Source organism: Vigna umbellata, chromosome 4 (assembly GCF_029865625.1).
Source record: "Vigna umbellata cultivar VRB3 chromosome 4, Vumbellata_1.0, whole genome shotgun sequence".
NCBI lineage: Eukaryota > Viridiplantae > Streptophyta > Magnoliopsida > Fabales > Fabaceae > Vigna > Vigna umbellata.
Window position 1 is genome coordinate 69,787,296 of NC_142168.1, and position 9,352 is coordinate 69,796,647.

The 9,352-nt window shown below is 30.4% G+C and overlaps 1 pseudogene; it reads left to right on the forward strand.

The window, feature by feature from the left end:
• Positions 1 to 3,337: 3,337 nt before the first annotated feature.
• On the forward strand, positions 3,338 to 3,790 carry LOC148201105 (uncharacterized; annotated as a pseudogene).
• Positions 3,791 to 9,352: the final 5,562 nt, after the last annotated feature.

Sequence of the window (9,352 nt, forward strand, 5' to 3'; positions counted from 1 at the left end):
ACTCATTCTTCATATCCATTACTATTTCTTTAATTTTTTTTCTATATTTTGGTCTCTTGGTTGTGCGGTGGTGGTGCATTGGTGGTTCGTTGGTGGTGTTTTGGTAGTGCTTCATTCCTGGGTGTGCCTATTGTTTAGTTTGGTCTACTGGTGGCTGCGTTTTCTTTTAGAGCATTTTCACTCAACTATATCAGCTTGTTTGTGCGTTTTTGCTCAATAGTTTTAGTTTTTTGTTTAGTAACGCCACTGCCAACTTTGGGACTTATTCTGAAATTAGTTTGATCTTCAAATTTTTGCTCCTTGCTTCGCAATGCGTTTTAAAATAAGTTTTTTCCCTTCCAATTTTACTTTGATAATATATTTGTCATCTAAATCTTTAATCAAACAACTTTTATTTTCAAAGAAAACTTTTTTAATCTTTCTCAAGTAGTTATCTGACACTCAACAATTTTTTATCAATTTTAAGAACATACACTATTCCCTATTTTCTTGGATACAGTAAGTATTACAAAAGTGAAATTTTTGGTGTGTAAGATAGGGTTGGAAAAAAAGCAAAGAAAGAGTTAGCAGGAATCATCCAGGTATAACCTTCATCAAAAAATAAATGTTAAAAAAATTAGTTTTTACTTCTTTTAAATAAGGATTTTACTTAAACGGGTATTCATCTCCGTTTGTTTGTGTTCACTTGACATGCGTTTAAAAAGAGTAAAAGAGACCTGGGATGATGGATGGATTAACTCTCTATTGTTTTTATATTACAACAAGTCCACTTCATATACCTAATTTTGATATTTATTTGTTTTAAAATTATTTATATATAATATAATATGACATGATATCACGTGCCGCGTGACAATATTTTTCTATTATCTTGTTTTAATTTATCCAGTTTTAAGGTTTTAATATTAAAATTAAAAATATAATAATCTTTTACTCTAATACAATGTTTATTTTTGTTTTTTAACAAACTAAGCATTCGTAAATTAAATACATAATAGACTATAAGTAGGATATATTTGATAAAATAAGAATTAAAAATATAATAACTTTTTTCTCTAATAAAATGTTTATTTTTGTTTTTTAACAACTAATCATTCGTAAATTAAATACATAATAGACTATAAGTAGATATATTTGATAAAATAAGAATTAATTTTTTTAATATAAAAAATGTAATTAGACAAAAGTATATATAAAACAATTACAATTGAAAGAGGAAAGAAAATAGGTCATTCATTATATTGGGATGAGAATATTGGCATGGGTTATTTTATAAATATAAATCTGTGGTTTTAAATATTTAAATTGAATTTAGTTTCAGTCTACAGTAATATTTTATATCCGAGTTTTTCTATTTTCTTTTTTATGAATTTAGTGAGAAAGTCGAAATTTTAGTCAACTTTCCATTAAAACAATCTAATATGTATAGAAATAAACTTAAAAAACATAACACAGTATTCTTTTAAATGCAATAATCTATTTATTTTTGCAATGTTTTTATGTTTTTCAAAAACATTGCAATACAAATAAAGACAGTAACAGAAGAGTATCTATGGAAGTATTTGCTGAGAGACATTATCTCTTGTGCAGCAACATAAATTTTGTTTATCTTTAGGGCAACTACTACTACCATTTTTGTAGCCAAAAAATACACAGTAACTGTTACAAGCTCTAATATCTGGACAATGGCCTCCCTTCTGACAAATTTGTTCTGCAGATCCTAATAAAATCAATGCAATCTCATTATAAACTCTATACAAATCATACTTTTCTCTTTAATAAACTCAACTATCACAAACATAATACTTTCTATCAACCATTCCACCACCACCAACAATTATAATAGTTTTAAATATTTCCATACCTAATCATCAAACTTAAGACTATTAGAAATAAGAGATCATTCATGTGTTCTGTGTTAAAATATTTTTTTTATGAAGATTGAAAGTTAAAAGTTAACGTAAAAAAAATTATACTAGTATTGAAAGTCTTATATTGACTGTAATTAGTTAATTTTGTAAAATTAAATTAAGTTTAAAATTCATTTTTTAATATAATATTAGAATTATGATTTAGAGTTTAATTTAAAAAATTATTATTTGTTAGCTATTAACTCTTTTATATATAATATTTAATTTTATATTTGAGATATATACTGTGAAAAAAATGTGTTGAAAATTCAGTTTTACCTTAATTAAAAATAAAATTAATATATAATATATAAGTAAATGTAAACTTTATTTTATAAAACATATTTAAATTATATTATTAAAGTTAAGTTAGGCTTAACATTTAATTTTTAACAACTATAAACATATTAATTTAGAAGCATATTAAGTGTATTACCTGGAGTTGAAAGAAAAACAATGCACATAATTGACAAGATAAAGCCTAGATGGATGATTCTTCTGTTAGCCATTTTGTGAAGCTGAGTCTGTTCACTTGCTTTATAATCTTCATTCTGTATGGGTTTATATAGAAGTAGATTATGCTACATTAATATAAATTATAAATATTAAGTATTTCTAATTACTGTACATAAGAAAAAAACCAAAAATGTGAATAGCAAATAGTTTTAAAGAAAGAAGAAAATCATTGTTTTAAAATCTGTCCATTTTTGTAACCTTGTAAAATGGCATAGAATAAGTCTTATACACTGCCCCCAGTCTTTTCAACCCTAAACTCTAATTTTAAAATAATCTCTAAATTAGGAATCACAAAGTTAATGCATTCTGATTTAGGTTTGGTTATATATATATATAATATATATATATATATATATATATAATATATATATATATATATATATATATATATATATATATATATATATATATACGGTTTAATCATTCACGAAGTCCCTTTTTTCGCGTGAAATCTCAATTTAGTCCCTTTGTTTTTGGAAATCTCAATTGGATCCCAATTTTATGAAAATATCAACAATTGGATCCTTTCCGTTAAATTGTCTCCAACGACGTTAGTGTGTGTTTGACGTGACACGCTGTAGTCAGTTTCTTAACTGACGTGGCTGACTGAAGTAGGGCAGCTGAAGCACGTGGATAATTCAATTTTTTAAGTAAAAAGAAAATGAAAGTTTTAAAACAAAATTGGGATTGAGAATGTTATTTTATCGAATTAGGGATTGAGATTCTTCTGAGTTTTTCTAGGGTTCGTCCAAAGTTCAATCCAGTTCAGAAATTGGGGTATCATTTTGGGGATTTAGGGTTCAATCCAAGTTTGTAGTTTTTCCACAACTACACGCTTTGGACTTTTCGCAAGCACCTTGTATTTCTACTTTTGGCACATTCAACACCCTCTCCTCACACCATTGCCGATCATGGCCTCTGAGTACACCTGCACGGCGTGCAGCTCCAACCTCAATCTCAACTCCGCCTACGCCTTCCCTCGGACTTCTACTTTGAGGCCGGAAACAAAGACTCCATCTCTTTCTCCACCGTAGATGAAGCCAAGTTCAAGTTCGAGATGGAGGACAAGATTCACCCCTTCTTCGAAACCGTCAACTACTGGGGAATTCAGAGGAAGAGAACCAAGATCAAGTGCAACACCTGCTCCTCTCTCCTTGGCCATATCTACGACGACGGTCCACTGCTTACCAATTCTCCCGGTCAGTTTCACATGGGACCCAGCCAAGTCATCCCCCGAGCACCAAGATATAGGTTTAAGACCAAAGCCATCACAATCTCTTCTACTTAATTTCAAACTATGTCCTTTGTTATACAGACCACCGTAGCTTATAGCTTCTGTAATATTGTACTCTTCTCTTTGAATTTGTGTGTGTACATTTTTGCTGTTACTATATGTAATCTACGTTCTTGATTGACATTTTGTGTTTAGAATCATAATAGAACACTGGTTTATACTTCGATTACAGATTGCATTGCAAATTGCATCTGTCAAGGTCAACTTGGATTAAACCCTAAATCCCCAAAATGATCCCAATTTTGCTTTATTACTTCCATTTTCTTTTTATTTAAAAAATTGAATTATCCACGTGCTTCAACTGTCCTACTTCAGTCAGCCACGTCAGTTAAGAAACTGACTACAACGTGCCACGTCAAACACACACTAACGTTGTTGGAGACAATTTAACGGAAAGGATCCAATTGTTGTAATTTTCATAAAATTGGGATCCAATTGAGATTTCAAAAACAAAGGGACTAAATTGAGATTCCACGCGAAAAAAGGAATGATTAAACATATATATATATATATATATGTATATTCTATACAATTTTATTATTTTAAATATTAATTAAACAATTTTTATATAAAATCAAAAGATAGTAAAATAAAACATAATATTATGTATGCAGTATTAAAAAGATATATATTATAATGCCTAAAAATTAATAATATAATTTTTTTATATAACATATATTTATTTTTTATTTTTTATTTTTTATGTTGTTTATGGTAAAACTTATTTATTTGGTCTAATCATTATAAAATTAATTTAAATGTTTTTAATGTAAAATAAATGAAATATGTTAATTTAAAATTATATTTAGATATTATAATTTTGATATGACATGATATTATTTAATATTTGGTCTCATTCTCCTATTCAAGTGTTTGTTTATAAAAAACAAGTTTGAAAATATTCCTTGAAATGGTGGCGTCAAACTAGTTGCAACACATTATGGATAATTATGGGCATTTTTAGCAACTGGTCTTTGAATCCTTATGGCTGAATGTCCCCACTTTTTACATCACTCCTATTATGTATGTTAAAATTATTTCTATTTCTCTAAAGAATAAGAAGATCTAGATATATAAGGTTAAAGGTAAAAAGTTGAATATATATAAATTTATATCTCTATCTTGTTAAGATTTTATATCTCTATCTTGTTAAGATTTAGTAGAAATTAAGTACCTCTGAAATTATAATAGAATTAAAATTTAAAGGGATGTCACATACATATTCTTTTATTTATAATCAAATATCAAAAACTAAATTATAATTGTGACATCCCAAAATATATAGCAAAGTATATACGTAGAATGCATCGATTATAATAATAGAAAGCAGTTAAGGGTACACAATAGATGGAAATAAGGAGTACAGTTATCCAAGTCTGGCTGGAAAACTTTAAAACTTAAGTACAAGTTCATAATTCTCCAAAATACAAGACTAATGAAATTTTAAAGGGACCTAAAAAGTTTCCCGAAATGACGGATCATGATAAAATGAAGTCTAGAAGTCTTTCAAAATGAAAAGCTATTTAACATAAGAGCTGGTAGAAATCCTAAGCACTAGGTGCAGGGTCTTCCTCAACTTCCAAAGCTTGCTCCAAAGGTACATCATCACCTACTGCTCACATCCAAAGGATTGGATGATCATCGCAAGGGGGAAAGCAAACACATGCAACACATACAAATGCAAGGGTGAGCTAGGTCTCAAACAATCATACAATTCATTTTCAACCAATCTAGCATTTACCAGAATATCCATACACATAAGTCATCATAAACATAAGCATTTATTTCATAAAACTCATCAAGACAAGCATCCTATCATGTTAAGACTCTAGACACGTCCGGACATAGAATATATGTAGAGCTGGGGCGGGTTGTGCACTTGTGATGGCCTCTACTGCTTTGCAAAGCCATTGCCGAGGGGTTCCACCCGACCATACACAAGGCTAATCCGTTACCGCGGAATAGACCTCCAGTGATAGCGTCTACCCTAGGACCTCCCACTACTCCCACCACACGCGTCAATCCTCTCTAAGTGAGAATGAAAAACCGTTGGAGTGTTAGGGATAACCCCCCATATGGAAGCCTCTTACATTCATTCAATACACTAACTGATCCCACCGAGGGATCTAAATTTCCGATTAAATCCGACCATTTTAAATGTCATGATATTCCTTTTGGATCAACAATGTACATCACAAACCACTTATAACCATACACTTTCAACCAATCTGAATCACATGAAGATGCATTCATAAATTGTAACCGAAATATTTAAATAGCATCACTTACTGGAATAAGAGAAAACATAACAGAAAATATCACCACTGGACGAACACTATATGGACGAGCGCCAAAAGCCCTTGGATGGACACTGTTTGGACGAACGTCCTAACCCATTGGACGGACACTATTTGAACGAACGCTGTTACTCTTAGTCGAGCACTATTGGGACGAGCGCTGTTAATGCAAGCGTTCCATGAACGAACGCTGTGAGATCAAACACTAGGCCGAACGTCACCAATATGGACGCTCGCGCTACCTATGGACGCTCGCTACTAATTCAACCCCTGACCGAACGCTAATTAAACCTTCAACTGACCGAACGCTACTAAACCTTCAACTGACCGAACGCTACTAAACCAGCGAATGAACGAACGCTACTAACCAAGTTCCTAAACCATAACTTGAGCGATCGTTACTTAAACCAATGACCGAACGCCATTAATATCCTCCCCTAAAACCGAACGCTCTCCAGACAAGGACGAACGCTAATTGCCTAAACCAAAGCATGATTATGACCGAACGCTACTCAGCACATGGCATGACCGAGCGTTCAACTCCGACATGGACGAACGCTCAGTTTGCGCATTCTGCAGAATTTAATTCTGCAGAATTCTCAGAATCCTGCAGACTGTATCAGAATCTCCTTGACCATTTCTAACCACTTTTCTCAACTTCTTAGACTCTTAATTCTCGTTTTAGGCTTAATTAAACTTATCCAAATGATTCTAAACATTTCCACTACCATTTTTAAGTGATTAAAGTTCACTCTCAGCCCCAAAACACTAACTTCAACAACTTAGGGACCCAAAACCCAATCTTACCACTTTGCACCTATCTTGACCAATTTAGTGACTCAAACAAGTCACAATACAGTGGGTGAAACTGTCCCCACAGTCCAAAAATATGACCAACCTCATTTGCTCAAAATCACTACCTCACTTCCTCTAAAATGACCAAAAAGTGACCCTAAGACACTTGATTTTCCTTCCTATCAACACCACAACAAATTTTCCACACCAAAGCAGTTCCAACATACATAATTCATCACTCAAAATCATCCCAAACAGTTCATATCCATCAATCACCAAATTCACATAACACTCACACTTCCATACATGCATTTCAAGTTAGCAAAATCAAAATTATGCTTCCAACAACATACCAATTTGAAAATCATCATGCATTCACGTCATACAACTAAATCGAAAAAGAAGAACTAGCTCCCCTTACCTTAAGTGTAGACAACCAAGCTCAAGTAGGAACCCTAGACCACTTGCTTGCACTTTCAAAATGTTAGAATCACCTATAAATCATCAATTGATGATAGAAAACGAATCTTAGCACCACATAGAAGCTAGATTATGGAAGAAAACGAAATGGGTTGCATGCAACAAGTTCAATCACATGCTTACAACCCTAGGGCACATGAGAAAGGGGTTTTCTTACCGGTTCAGATTAGAGAAAATTGATCGACTAAGAGCAACACCCGCTACTTTGTGATCGTTGGGGCAGCACCTAATCGAGAATTTAATGGTTCAGTGTGAAGAATGGAAAAGGGAGAAGATATAGGAGGAGGAGAGAGCTTGCAGGAAGAGGAATGGTTTCTCAGACAAGAGAAATGAGTTAAAAATCAATGTTTCAAAACTAATGTAATTTTATTTTAAAGTACTCAACCTCTCATCTTTTGCCACTTGTCATCCCCTTTTTGCTGACTCAAATCCAAGTCTTTACAATAATTATATAAGAGTTAAATAAAAATATCAAATAATAATTAGATAGAGATGAAATAATTGTAAAAATTATTAAATGTATGTCTTTTAAATTAGAAAAATTAATACAAGTTTTTGGACTTGAGTAATAAATTAAAAGTATTTTTGTAAGTTTAGATGAGATAAAAACAAGTATTAAAAAGAGTATGAAGACGAGATATGTGCACATACTCATTTCTATTCCTATACATTCAATTTCAAACATTATCTATATTTATATTCATATTCAATCACTACAAAGATTTTATATTATATTCATATTCAATCAATACACAGATTTTATATTATATTCATATTCAATCAATACACAGATTATTTTTTATCAAAATCAGAACATATTTGGACAATATCTCCAAACATTCAAATTATATCATTTTTTAAATATTTTTATTTATTTTTAATATTAGATGCTATAACCTTAATTAATGTGAAAGAAAAATGTATAAAGAAATTTATATAAAATTTATGTGACAAGGGACTTTAATATAATGTAATTTTATGTGAGTTAATGGTTTTATAATAGAAATAAAATCTTTAAATCTAATTCGTCTTTTGAAATTAGTCAACTTTCAATAATAGTTAAATGATTTAATTATAGAATGATGTTAATTAAATTATTTAAGTAATATTTAAAATGTGTGATTTTGTGTATAACTACACAGATGTATTATGTTTTTTAAGAGAATGTTATCTTATATTATATAAGATAATATAAGATAACATATTCAAGAAAAGATTTTATATTATATTCATATTCAATCAATACACAGATTTTTGTATCAAAATCAGAACATAATACGATATCTCGAAACATTCAAATTATATTATTTTTTAAATATTTTTATTTATTGTTAATTTTTTTACATGAAGGAAAATGTTTGACTTTAAATTTATAAGTATCTAATATCGCATTAACTCTTTATTTAATATGTAATATAGAAAAACTCATCATTTTTGTTCTCTTTACTCCTTAATATTTGTTTCAACTTTTATTTTACTAAAATAAATTTTATTACTTCTCAATAATTTTACCAATTTAATTTTTTTAGATCTCCAAGTATCATAAATGTAACATCCCAAAAATATAGTGTAAAACTATATAATATAGAATCATCACATATATAATAATCTAGAACAATCATCTAATTATAATATAAAGTATAAACTTTTCCAGTTATCCCAAAATAATCATAGAATTTAAAATTTTATATACTGACAAACTACTGCAAAACTTTATACAATACTAAAAACAACTAGTCTAAGGTGACGCGTCATCTTCATCCAACGTCTCCTCCAAAGACACCCTATCTCCCTTTGCTCACACCCATAGGATGATCATTGCAGCAGAAAGAATACCAATATATACAAAACACAAACACACAACAGGGTAAGCTAGTTTAAACAAGATTAATCATATAATCATTTACTAAGTTTCATATAATCATACATATTTATTCACATCATATAAACTCTTCATACATGGCACTACATTGACTTTGACTGTCCAGACTTAGAAGGATTGCCGAGCTATGACGGGTCGTGCACTCGTGGTGGCTTCTACTGCTTTGCAAAGCCATTGT